Source organism: Drosophila subobscura, chromosome O (assembly GCF_008121235.1).
Source record: "Drosophila subobscura isolate 14011-0131.10 chromosome O, UCBerk_Dsub_1.0, whole genome shotgun sequence".
NCBI classification, from domain to species: domain Eukaryota; kingdom Metazoa; phylum Arthropoda; class Insecta; order Diptera; family Drosophilidae; genus Drosophila; species Drosophila subobscura.
The window spans coordinates 15,399,882-15,412,729 of NC_048533.1; the positions used below are offsets into that span (position 1 = coordinate 15,399,882).

The 12,848-nt window shown below is 44.9% G+C and overlaps 1 protein-coding gene across 7 annotated transcripts in view; it reads right to left on the minus strand.

The window, feature by feature from the left end:
* The window catches only part of LOC117899611 (sodium/calcium exchanger 3), a 35,260-nt gene extending 26,561 nt beyond the window's left edge, over nucleotides 1–8,699 (minus strand). For 3 of the 7 annotated variants that reach the window (XM_034809745.1, XM_034809752.1, XM_034809749.1), the window contains exon 1: nucleotides 7,991–8,686. The gene's annotated coding sequence lies outside the window, so the exon portion shown is untranslated. Of the gene's footprint in view, nucleotides 1–1,038; nucleotides 1,247–1,377; nucleotides 1,480–7,990 lie in introns of those variants that run through there. The other 4 variants (XM_034809754.1, XM_034809753.1, XM_034809746.1 and 1 more) reach the window with 3 other exon arrangements.
* Nucleotides 8,700–12,848: the final 4,149 nt, after the last annotated feature.

Genomic DNA, 12,848 nt, shown 5'->3' on the forward strand with positions numbered 1-12,848 from the left:
GATGGAGTGTTGAAATCTGAATGGAGCACTAAAGGCACATTTTAATGTGTTTTTGTTTTTTACTACATCCTCGTGCATTCACATAAGCAAATTGTAAATGTGTTTTTAAATGTTGTAGAATTCTATTTATATCGCTGGGCTTTGGCTTTCACATGACTTTAGCCCCCTTGAAATTATTTCTCAAAAGTTTCATTAAAAAATAAATATGAATATTCGAGTGCAGGCTCACTGACCAGCCACACATATGCATAAAGAGTATCGATTGTTTGATTGGATTTACCAACCCGAACGGGGCGAAGCGACACATGCATACATACATTTGTATTATTAACCATTCATTCTGCATTTTGCTCTCTCCATTCATCCATCCATCTATCTATCTATCGTCTGCTTCTCCTCTGCTTCTCCTCCTTTTGTTGGTTGCATTTTGTTTGTTTATTATTGTCCGCGGGTCGGTCCGATTCTAAGTATAACAAAATGCAGGCAATATTTCTGGTAGCCATGCACAGATTTTTGCTAATTCCGATTCTGATTTGTTCATCTGTGTGGCCTGTCTTTTAGAGGAATCTTTTTCAACGCATCTTCATCATTTACAGCTACTAACAAAAGACTCTCCTCTGCTCTGTCTTCTCTCTCTGTCTCTCTGAGAAGTCCCCAGTCGCAGGCCGCGCGCCAGACATGTGAAGATTATATGTACCATGTAGCTATTCGACTGACTAGTGTGGATATATGGTATATGGTATGCCACCACACATAATTTATTCGCATATTTTCTATCTCATCTATCTGTGGTAAGCGGCTTTTGGGTCCGCATTTCATTTCTATTCCCACACCTCTATTGCCCACTCTCGGCCCTTCCCCCCCGCTAACATGTGATTTTGGCTGCCGCGCGTTACGTTGTGGTGTCGACCCTCGCATTATATATTTTACATATACATAGTGCTAGACATTCATCTCCTCCACATGTCCCTAATGTGTGCTGTGGCTGTGCAGTGGATGTGCTGTGTGCACGCGGTATTTGTCCCTAGGCATACTCACTCAGAGAGCTGGGATTGACTTTGGAATCTCGCAAATATTCAATATTGGGTATCGACTTCACAAGACTTGACTTTGATGAACGCTCTGCTCCGGACTTAATAATGCATTGCTTTTGCTGTGTGCACGCCGGTCGGTCGGTCGCCTTCGCTTGCTTCCTGGCAAGCAACTGAGCTACCGGCCAGCCAAGTGCCTACTGCTTCTGACAGCTCTACAGATACAGATACAGATACAGTTACAGATACAGTTAGAGGTACAGATACAGTTGGAGATATGGTTTTTCCATAAATAAAAGGAAAGACTTTGCATTCGCTATCTGCGGTCTCCACACGGGCCTCTCACCTGAAGCTTCGATCCTTTATGTGTGTGTTTGTGTGTGCGGTGTCTTTTGGGGAATTCGACAGCTCTGTTTCGTTTTTGTTAAACGTGAAGTATAAATCAGAGCACTCGCGTGCCATGTGGGTCACCGTTTAGACTGAATTGTATTACTGTAAACGTAATCATATCGCCACTTTGGCAGACCCCTTGATATCTCGCATTTCACATTCAACTCTGGTTAGTATATGACGCACGCAACGGCCTCAGATAGGGCGACACACACTCGATAGGGAGAAATACAATAGTTGCTTAGAATAACTGGCGATAAGTCGCAGCAATTACGTCTGTACGGCCGGCCATGATAGCCCAATGATGATAGCTCTTCATCTTGATATACTCTCTGGTCTGTTATATGATCGGCATTTAATCAACGCCGGTAACGGCAACGGCAACGGTACCGGCACTGTCACTGGCATAATAATTATAAACCAGCATTTTGCCCCCATCACGTCATTGACAATCACGGACATGTTGCTAACCTAACCTTAATTATGGAGTTGAGTTGACAATTGACAAAGACCCAATAAGCCGATGGTTAAGTGGTTATCTACCAGTCACAGTGGTTACGTGTCATAGTCGGCCCCTGACTGTAAAACCAACGGAATTAAATATTTAGCATGAACCGCAGCCAACCGTAAAGCCGTTACAGTTACACAGGTTGCCACAGCTTTTCTCTGTGTGCGTCTGCGTTGCAGAGGAGTCGACAAGCATATCAGATTCGGAATCTAGAATCCTTCAACGTGAACGTTGCCCGCATGAAAGGGAAAGTAAATCCAGCCACAAACATTTCAGCAACACCCCATCAAAGCTTATCTCCTATCACTTCAGTTTAAACCAGTTCGAAGCAGCACAATTGGGTTTGGTCTTCGTTCATATACCCTGCCAGGAGGTATCTACAGCATTGGTTGAAGTACCTCGGGTTTCGCTTTGGGTTTAGATCTAAGAGAAATGTCATCCCTCACTGGCATAAGCATGGGTATTAGATTCGTTATGCTAACAAGCAAATGTCTGACATTTTTCGGTGTTCTGATGTTCCCCACGAAAAAACCCCAGCAGAAACAACAGCCAGGCCGAGCCGAGCCGAGCCAAATGACATGTTTAATGCAGGACGAAGTGGAAACAGTTGGCGATGTCAGCGTATTTTTCCCTCTCATTTATTGGCGACATTTTGATATCGTCACTGTTGTTTTTTCTCTTGTTGCTGTTTCTGATTCGGTTCGGTTCGGTTTCTGTGACGTTATAACAACAAGTTTGATGACGGTTGTTATGTGAGTCGTCGATTCGAAATGCCTTCTTGTCAGAAAACTTGGAGCATGTCGCTGTGTGTATCTGTGTGCCTATCTCGCTGCCCCGTTAGTGCTTTGAGTGTGTGTGTGTGGTGCGGGCTTAGATGTGTATCATTTCGTGTGTTGACAGTTGAACGTCTACGCCACTCCCCCTGTGCCTTCACACATTTTCACGCCTTTTGTCTGCCGTCAGAGCGTAAACTGTTTATTATTTAACAGTATGCCCGTTCTGTGTGTGTGTTGGGTTGTTTTTTTTATTATTTATTTATAACAGTATTTCACACATTTACCAGAATGTCCATGCAGGCAGCTTAGGGTTAAGATTTAAATAGTTGTCGGCCAGTGGGGGAGGATGAGTGAATGGACGGGCTAAGTGGGTGCCCTCAAAAAATGTGACACTTGAATAGGCGCAAAACTCAACCAAAGCTCAAACAGAGGCTCGCCCGAAAGTCGACTACACATTACGTGCCGCATCTTGTGGTTGTGTTGGTGTTTGTCCATCTGTCAATTATGCGATACCATAACTGCCCTGGGCTTTGGACGGAAGATCCACATCACTGTCGCATGTCTAATGGCAATCAAGCAGTGCAATCGGACAGAGGACAGGAATCACGCATTGCCATCAGCTGGAGCTCTGGGCTGGGGGACTGGGACTGACATTGATTTGATTTTGCAAAACGCTTGAACTTCATACTTGTCAGCATGCCCCAACAACAATGTGCGCTATGCTGCTCGAGTGACGGGAATGCAACAGCTTGACCAGAGACGAGATTCTCCCTGCTCGAAAATAACTTGAGGACACTGCTTGCCACATTAGTCACGTCTCGTCTTGACTAATAGTATTTTCTTGTAGGGCTTCCACTGCTGGACGACTGGCTGGCTCATAAACAACAAAACAAAAAGCATGCAGTCATCTGGGGCTGAAGTTAATGCCAGTGTCAAGGCGAATGTACACCAAATGCGGATAGCACGAGCTCTTAGTCATATCTCTCCCACTCACAAAAAAGTGGAGAAAAATAACAGCAAATAATAAATTATAATTAACATTGGCTCTGGGGCTATAAAGTTTAGTGAGAACTTTCCGTAAAGGGCAGAGCTCTACGCTTTAACAGTGTCAAATAGTCGAGTTATCAGGAACTAAGATATTATCACTTGTTCGCCATGATTTATTGGCATGCGGCAGCAACAAGGGAACGAGCCAAAGAACGGGCACGAACAGCAGCTGCTGGCCACATAAATATGTATGTACTCGTACATACATTTATGTACATATGTATGAGGCGTTTTCGCCAGGCACAGTACGCACAGTACTATTGATTTTCGTACGCCATCCGCATCCGCATCCACATCCGGAGCCAACTCCAACAGGAGTAGAGAATGAGAGCCATGCCAAAGTTGGTTAGATTGCTGTTAAAGTTGCCGGCATGCGGGGGAGCACCAACTGTTTGTGTGGCAACTCCGACAACCCATCACATTCCTACTCCCAACCCCTAGTTCTAGTCCGATGAAACTTTCAATGAAATGGGAATTGTGTTGGCTGTTAATGTGGCAAAGAGTTACGAGCGGGAATCGAGTCGACAATTTGCCACACAGTTGCCGTGTGTCAGTGGCAGCAGCTCGTCCGCTACTCGATGCTGCCTGATGGATGATAGCCCAAACCAAATGTTTGCACTGCTGGCATGAAAAAGCGTTTGCCGTCAGTCAGTTCATCAATCGATCAATCAATCGTTGCATGAAAAGGAATGAAACTGCTGACCCACAGCTTGATTAGTCTCCTCCAATCAGTAAAGCAAATATCTTGCCCCTCCCCTCCACCGACTTTCTTAAGCGAGTTGTTGCAGTTGCAGACAGCCCGATAAGCAGTGTACAAGCATTTGTGGCATTGTTATGGTATGGTGGTTGGGACTTTGTCATGTACATGTAATTTATTTGCTTGCCTTGGCATGAAAACGGCTAACGATGTTACAATCTGGCTGAGAATCGGAGCCAAGAAAAATCGCATTATCCCATCGACAACATCATCGTCATCACCAGCAATATTCTGTGTGTGTGTGGGTAGCTCTTCCTCCGACCCCGAGCTAAGCAACAGTTTCAGCCCCCCACAAAACAAATTGTTATGCTCCTCCGCCTTGGAAATCCATTAGAGCCGGCAAACAGAGCCAAAATGGCGCCCCCTCTCGTGGTACTGTCGTAGTATATAGTTTGGCCGCCTCGTTTATCCACAGCGTGGGCTGGCACCCCGCCACAAGGACGAGTAGGAGGAAGCCATCAATGAAATGCGCAAAAATGTACAAGCGAAAATTGAAATGGAAATTAAGTTGGACCAAGACTAAGACACAGACGGAGGCCGAAGAAAGAAGCAGCCAGCGCACATACTCGTACTCGTACTCGTCCTCCTACTCGTATAGTGATTTAGATTTCTCGGAATCACTTAGAGTTTTGAATTATTTAGCTAACATTAACCGATTATGCCTTTTGGCTGTTTGCTTGATGAATATTTCAGGCACGCGTCTATTTAATTGAAATGCGACTGATGAAAGGCAGTTAAAGGTAATGTGAGATTGATTAAGTCACTCGCAGTGAGAGGTAGTTGAGAGCGTTTCAATTACACATTCCATTCCACAGAAGTGTGTGTGTGACTGTTAAGCGGAAAATTATAATTTCCTTGGCCTTTGTTCGCTCTGTCAATGTCTCTTTTCTCTTTTTGCAGCTGCTGCTCTGGGGAGTTGAAATGAAAGGTTTTCATTTTGCTTTCCGTGTGAATACAATGCCAGTTTGAATTTCGACATTTTCTACGCGCACGTGTGTGTGTGTTTGTTTGCTTGTTCGTGTGTGCGTGTGTGAGTGTGTGTGAGGTGCGTGTCAACGGTAATTTAGATATCCCAATATCTTGTTCCTTTTCGCGCGTCTTTTGTTTCGCACGGCACAGCTCGACAAAAGCTAACTTATGGGCCCCGGTTGTCGTTGTCATCACCATCACCATTGCCGTCGCCATTTTGCGTTGTCGCTGTCTCGTTGTCCTTTTTTTTGCTGTGTTTGTTCCTTGCTGCCATTTTCCCCACGTTATTTATTGTTTTGTTTTTCGCCTTCTTTCTGATTTTTCCTGTCATCTTTATGGAAGTTTTATCTCTTTTAATTTTTATATGACGCTGCTTTCATCATCACAGCAGTCACAATTTAATTGCCATTCCCTTTTCTTTTTTATGGGCGGACTCAAGCTGGGGCGGATACGTAATCGAGTCCAAGGAAGAAGCTTCCTGCCTGCCTGCCTGCCTGCATTTTAATGCTCGACTTGGCTCTGGCTTAGAGTAATCCTTACATTTCACCATTTCTCTCTCTATATAATATACTTTATGGTCCGCTGGCTTTAATCAAATTGCCTGCACATTTGCTAGGGACGAAACCCAAGCGTTTTACAGGGGGCGTATGCGCAATTTGAAGCACGCTGAAGCACACGTTCAATTTAGCAGAGCAATGCGAAAAATATAACTCCCTTTCACACTCTTTCCCTGCCCTTCCCTACACTTTTTCTATGGCTCTTTCTCACTGTCAGTCGTATGATTAACTCTGCTGTTGCAGCTGAATTCTGCATAAAGTTTACACTCGAAAGAATCCTTTCTTCGCCTGCCCAAACTTGTGTTTCCATTGTGCGAAAGTCTGACGTTGCCGGCTGGCTGTGGCCAGTGCAACTGTAACTTTGGCCCGCTTTTTGGCTACCTCCCTTGCGTGGGAGGCGAAGCTCATGAATTGCCTGCCAGCTGCATGAATCAAACATGACCAAATCTTGTTATTTGCCGCTCTCTGTGGCCGTAGTTGTGTGTCCGTATGTGTGCTTGCGGTTGCTTTTTTGTGTGTCTACAAAAAGTTACGCTTTTTATGTGCCACCAAAAAAGTTGGTTATATTTTGCTGTAGCAATGGAGCGACGTTGCGGGCGTGGCCGTGGGCGTGCCACTGTTTTGCTGCCGCTTCATATGCATGTGCAATGCCATAAGCCTTTGAGTGGCTGCCACTCGTCGTACTCGCTCTAAGCCTTTAAAGCGTTGAGTTTTCAACGGAGGAATCTCTGTGGGTGGGAGGGGCAGAAGCTGCTCTGCGGCTTGTTGCTTTTAATTGCACTCAAAACGAACGTAGAATGATTCAACAAATGAAATGAATTTGCATAAAATGCGGTTCCTACACAGACGTGGGCGCTGCCGGCGCTGGGACTTCTGTAGAGGCACGGGTAGTGGTAGTGCCAACCGATCAATGCTTAATTTGCATACTCGATGGAGTATACTCGATGGAATTACCTCTAGGAGTTCGTTTGCACACCTAAAACTTTTGGCAAAATTGCTTCGAATTGCTTATCATCTTATTTGGGGGTTTCGTTCGAGTGTTTCGAGTCATGCTGATGCTCAAGTACTTGATTGATTAGCTAGTTAATTGCCATCATTTAGGGTGATAAGATTCGAAGCAGCCCCAAACATAAGTTGAACATTCAATTGGCCAGCAATTGAAACGAAATGTCAAACAATTCGGGGATGACCTTTCTTTCTAATAAATTTGTCAACCCCGAAGGGACTGCCATGAATGAATGAGTGAATGAATGGGTAGATATGTAGATGTGTACTCAAAGGGAACTTTGAAAACGAAATGGTAAGCAAATGTCAGAAAAGTGAGGCGACAAAACGAACAATTTGACTGATATTGACAAAGGAAAATGCCACCAGCCCAGCCAGCCCAGGCAGGCAGCAAATGGAAGGAAACGTGCCGGAAAGCCTGCGACGAGGCGAGTCAAGTGGCAGGACAGACAGGACAGACAGGCAGCCGCACGGAGTCGTGAGTGCTTCGCCTTCCATTTGTTTACCCGCCTCCGAGTGGACTGTTTTCCTTTACTTTTTTTGTTTCGTTCCTGCTGCTGCTGCTGTCTTTGCTGCTTTCTTTCTGAGCCGCACAAAAGACTCAATTAGGCGACGCAGAAGACAAGAGAGACAGGCGACAAAGCCATATGCTGTGGCTGTGGCTGTGGCATGGCCCAGAAGTTGCCGCTAATTCGCGAAGGCGGAAAGACAAAGGCGAGACCTAGACAAGCGGCCACGAGGCGGCCACAACGGTTCAGAGCTTAATCGATAGCAAAAAAAACAAACTAACAAACTGACAATTGTCACGGACACCCTACGCCAACCCTCCTTCAGTCGTTGTCAAGGTAAGCTCAAACAGTAGGGGCTGAGGGTGGTTCCCATTCGTAATATCCTCACCCAAGCATAAGTTGGGTTCCCGAACCCCCACCCAACCCCAAAGAGAATCTTACCGGCAATTGGAGATGGAGGCGCCAGACTGGCGAACTGCAGAAGTTGCTGCTGCTGCTACTGCTGCTGACACAATTTTCGCCGCTGCAGAGATGCTGCTGCTGCTGATGCTGCCGCTACTGTTGCAGGATACACATGCACACACGGACACACACAGGGCGCTGAAAGACAAACAGGATGCGCACACGAAGCCGGGACGAAGCGACGACGGGCTGCACTGCACTCACGAATTTGCAGTTGTGCTTGCCCCGAACAACCCGGTACCCGGAACACGGAGCACGGAGCACGGCACCCGGAGGCTGTTGAACCGTTGCACCACTCTGAGCCACTGCACCGAAACCGAACTGAACTCTTTTTGCGCTTGTCCTTTTCGCTGTGTGTTTGTGTTTGTTCGCTTTTCTTTATTTTCTCTCACTCTTATTGCACATTTTCAACTGCTGCCAAAAGCTAAAGAAAGCTGCAAACGAGGACGCCACGGACACGGTTGCGGATGCGGAGATGCACGGCCTGCCCGGTGCCCGGTGCTCGGCGCGGTCAGCGGTCAGCGCTGGGGCTTGGAATAGGTTCAAATGTCGGCGACCGCAGGCGCAGGACCTGTCTGTCTGTCAGTCGCTCTTTCTGTGTGCTTGTGTGTGCTGAAACGCTGGCCCAAAAGTATGCAAAGATATTTAGCCTAGTTTCGGCTCTGATTCTGACGCTCCACGAGATGCGATGCTGCAACTGTTGTTGTTGCTGGTGTCGATGCTGCTGCTGGTGCTGGTGCTGATGTTGCCGTGTGCAATTCTGAACAATTTATTTCCTCAAGTATTGCTCAATATTTATTTATGGAAGATCATTTCAATAATATTTAACACTGCCATGTAATTGTCGCTTTTGTTGTTGTTGTTGTTGTTGTTTCTAAGTGAAAAACCCACACAACGCGCATCCACACACAGAGACGGACACACGCTGCACTCACACGAATGAGTGTCGGTGCCGAATGTCCGAATATCCACGCATGCACTGGTGTGTGTGTGAGTATCTGTGTGTGGCTCTGTAGTAAAAATAGTAAAACGCTCGGCACTTAAAATAGGAGAAGCGCAGCAAAAACCGCTTTGCCGCCGCTCGCTCTCCTCGAAACTGCTGGTCGCTGGTGCTGTTCGCCGCCGCTGCGTGTGTGTGGTAAGGGAACCAATGCGAAAACGTGACCCGCTCGTACGCCGGATAATGAAAGACTGAGGCCGCCAACCGAAACACGGCCCGGCCTGGCTCGGCCCCGGCCCCGACCCGACCCGGTCCCACGGGCCCCAACGCCTACAAAAAACCCGAGTCAGCACGACTACAGCCGAGCACAGTACGAGCAGAGCCGAAGCACGCAGGGGAAGCTATAGATAAGAGCCCCAACATTGCACAGGATAAGAAGCACTCGCTGTGTCGGCCATGCGATAAGAATTTCGCTCTCTGAGAGTGTACCTCTCTCACACTCTCGCTCTCCCTCTCACTCTCCCTCTCTCTGTTGGTGGCTTGGGTTGGTGGCTCTCTCGGTGCAGTCTCGATGGCGCATTGAGAGGGAGTCCCCCGCTGTCTTAGACAAGCAAGCGCGTAAGTTTTTGTCGCCTGTGTTAAGTCGGGTGGAAAAAGGTTTGTGCTCATTCACATGGCCTACCCTGTACCTGGTGAAGGTATGCTGGAATTAGCTGTAATAATACGAGACTATGGTTGGAATACATCTCCCAGGGAAAAGGTAAACTAGAACAGAAATTGTATACAGCAGAATTATTACTGCAAATGGAAATGGCCTAATATTTTTCACATAAATCCATTTGATAATCCCACATGCCTGTCTCCCCCGGTGTAGGCCATTGACATGGCTGCGACCCCTGCTCTGCCAGCAGAAGCCCCTAACAAATGGGTTCTTCGGTGTGGACGGCGTCTGCGTCTGCGTTGGGGACCCACGTTGGGGGCCGCTGCCTCGCGAATGCGAACGCGAACGCGAGCTGTGTGAAACATCGTAAAAATAAATAAGCAAAACGGAAATTAATAAGACCCAAATGTTTTTGCTGTCGCATCGGCCTCCCAGTCCACCGCTGGGACCTGCGTCGCGACACTAACAACATCAGCAGAAGCAGCAGCAGCAGACGCAATAGCAGCAGCGAAAAAAAGTAGCGTGCCATTGCTATAAACGCAGCCGTAAACAGACACACACAAACCCGCCATTGTCGTACACGCACACATTGAGGTGAATGAGTGCGTTGGTGTGCGTGGGCCTGTATTTCGGTTCATCTTTTTTTTATTTTTGTGTGCGTTTCTATTTGTATACGTCTGGGGGAGCTCTGGGGGCGTATGAGCAATATATTTATGTTTATGGCCGCGTTTCCAGTGTGCGTCTGGGCGAGAGGGAGTGCTGTTCGCGAAGATGTCACGATTCTTTTTTGGGCAGAGATGATGATTTGGCAAGAAAATGTCTCTTAGAGATGGAGTGAAACGAATAGGCCGAAATTGGTGTGTAACCAATCATCAAATGAATTGGGAAAACGTTTTCATTATGCACACAATAATAAACCTTAACAAAATCACATTTGCCTGTTAAAATGGTATTTTGTAGCTAATTTCTTGCCAACTTAAAGATTCACTCAAACACATCCATCAAAAGATTTGATTTTCGCATTAACTCTAGCCTCAAAGCCGCACAACTTTCTCGCGCATTCTCAAGCCATTTGTCATTGTCTAAATGCCAGATGAATTATTCAATCTATTTAATTAGAAATGCCCATTAAAACTGGACAAGATTTGATGCCGTCACTTCGCACAACAATAAAACCAGTTTGCTGTATTCATTTCGCTGATAAATATATGCGGCGGGAGTAGTCTATCTTCATTTATAATATGCGGAATTTGTCATTCGATTAAAAAGAAAACATTTCGTTTGGTTTTTGTTTTTTTTTTTAAGTTTTATTTATGTAGTTTTTTATTTTAATCATTGTTTAAATCTACAAATACATTTACAGCGGAGGGCGAAAGAACAAAAAATTAAAAATGTTACTCATTGTATTTGTTGTTACATGCAAATTGTTACTTCTGCGTGTTGGTTGACAAATTTCTTTGTTGTTTCGAGTTTGTTTTATTTCTGTTTGCTGTTGCTTTTACCATCAAACGTTTACATAATTTCTGCATTTGTTTATAAATATTTCTTGTTGTCCATATTATGCATAAATTTATTTTATTCGGTTTCTTTTCCGTTTTGTTTTTTGTTCGTTCTGCTTCGTTTTTTAGTTTAGGTTCTCCTTCACATCAGCATCCATCGATCAATATTATTTATTACTCAATATAATTTGTTAACAACTAATAATAATAATTTTGTTTAGTTTTTTCTCATTTTTCTTTCATAACTAACATGCCACATATTTATCGGTATCTTCAATGCTAATGATCATCTTCACTAAGTTAGAAAACAGGACAAGTATTGAACCAAAAGATCAGCGAATCAAATGTTCGAGTGTACTCGTATGTTCATGAGTGACGTGACGCTACCGACCGATCGACTGTTTATATATCTTTCCAATTTCAATTAGCCAGCGGCCGCATTGTTTGCCCTTTACTCTGATAACGTCAGCCCCGTGGCTTTTGTTTCCCCGGAATTTCGGTATCCCATTTCATGGCCAACAATTTGACCACTCAACCGATCGTTCGTCAGTCACTCAATCAGTGTGTGTATGTGTGAGGCGGGTGTGTTGTGTGGGTGTATGTGTGAGAAGCGATAAAAACAATCAAAGAAAACATAAACACAATACTGCCTTGGGCTTGCCCCATTTTGGGGCGCTGTGCCGTGTAAAACTTACAAACATTTATTTTTGTGGGTGTTGTTTCACTTATTTCGGTTTTTCGTATTTTTTCATTTTTTGGATTTAGGTATCGGTTTCGATATCGGGGGACCTAACCCCTCTGTATCGTATCTCTGTATTTGTTTTGGGCTTAAATGCACACAAAGCATAATATTGCATGTCAATTGGTTTAAGGGTTTATTTATAAACATTTAGTTGGTTTAGTTTTTAACAAATTCCCCCGCCAATCGCGGGTCTCAATGGGCCTCTCGATCTCGATCTCGATCTGAGTTCGCACCCTCTCGGTATGTCTAGATCGGTAAGCCGCCGCTGGGAGTTGGTTGGTTTCGTTATCGATTCAATTTTTTTCTTTTTGTTTTTGGTGTATTGTATAGCTCCATTTATATAATCAAATTTTTCCATATAATATATGTGTGTATATATATAAACAATTATATTCCTTGTGTCGCTTCACACTGCTCTTCGCGCGCGCTCTCTCACTGCCTCTCGCTTTCTGGCTATCTGTCTTGCTCTCAGCGTTTTTGCCTTCCGTTTATATATATTTTTCGATTTGACCGTTTCTTGTTCTTCCGTTCGTCGGCGCTTTTGCTGCGGCTCTACTTCACACACAAGTTTGGAAATTTAATTTTCTGTTTCTGTTTCGATTTCGGTTTCTGTTTTATGCTCATTGGGGTTTCCCTTTCCTCCTCACGGCTTATTATGTAACTACGCTAAGGGGGGTTTTCATTGTTTTCTTTTCTTTACGCTTCTTTACTTTCCTTTGTTTTTTGTTTTCATTCATTTTCATTTCTTTTATTTGTATTACTTCGTTTTATAATTTTTCTAAACTTCTTATATACTTCGTCTCGTCATGCGTTGTGTTATAGTTTGCGTGTGTGTGTGTGTGTTTGTTTGTGTGTGGGAGTTTTTGGATGTGTCTGGTGTCTGTGGGGGGATTTGCTTTTGTTGCATGTTGCATGTGGCATAGAACGGGGCACACATGGGTCTGTGATTGTTATTGGTTTTGGGTTTTTCGTATCGATAAGCTTTTATTTAATTT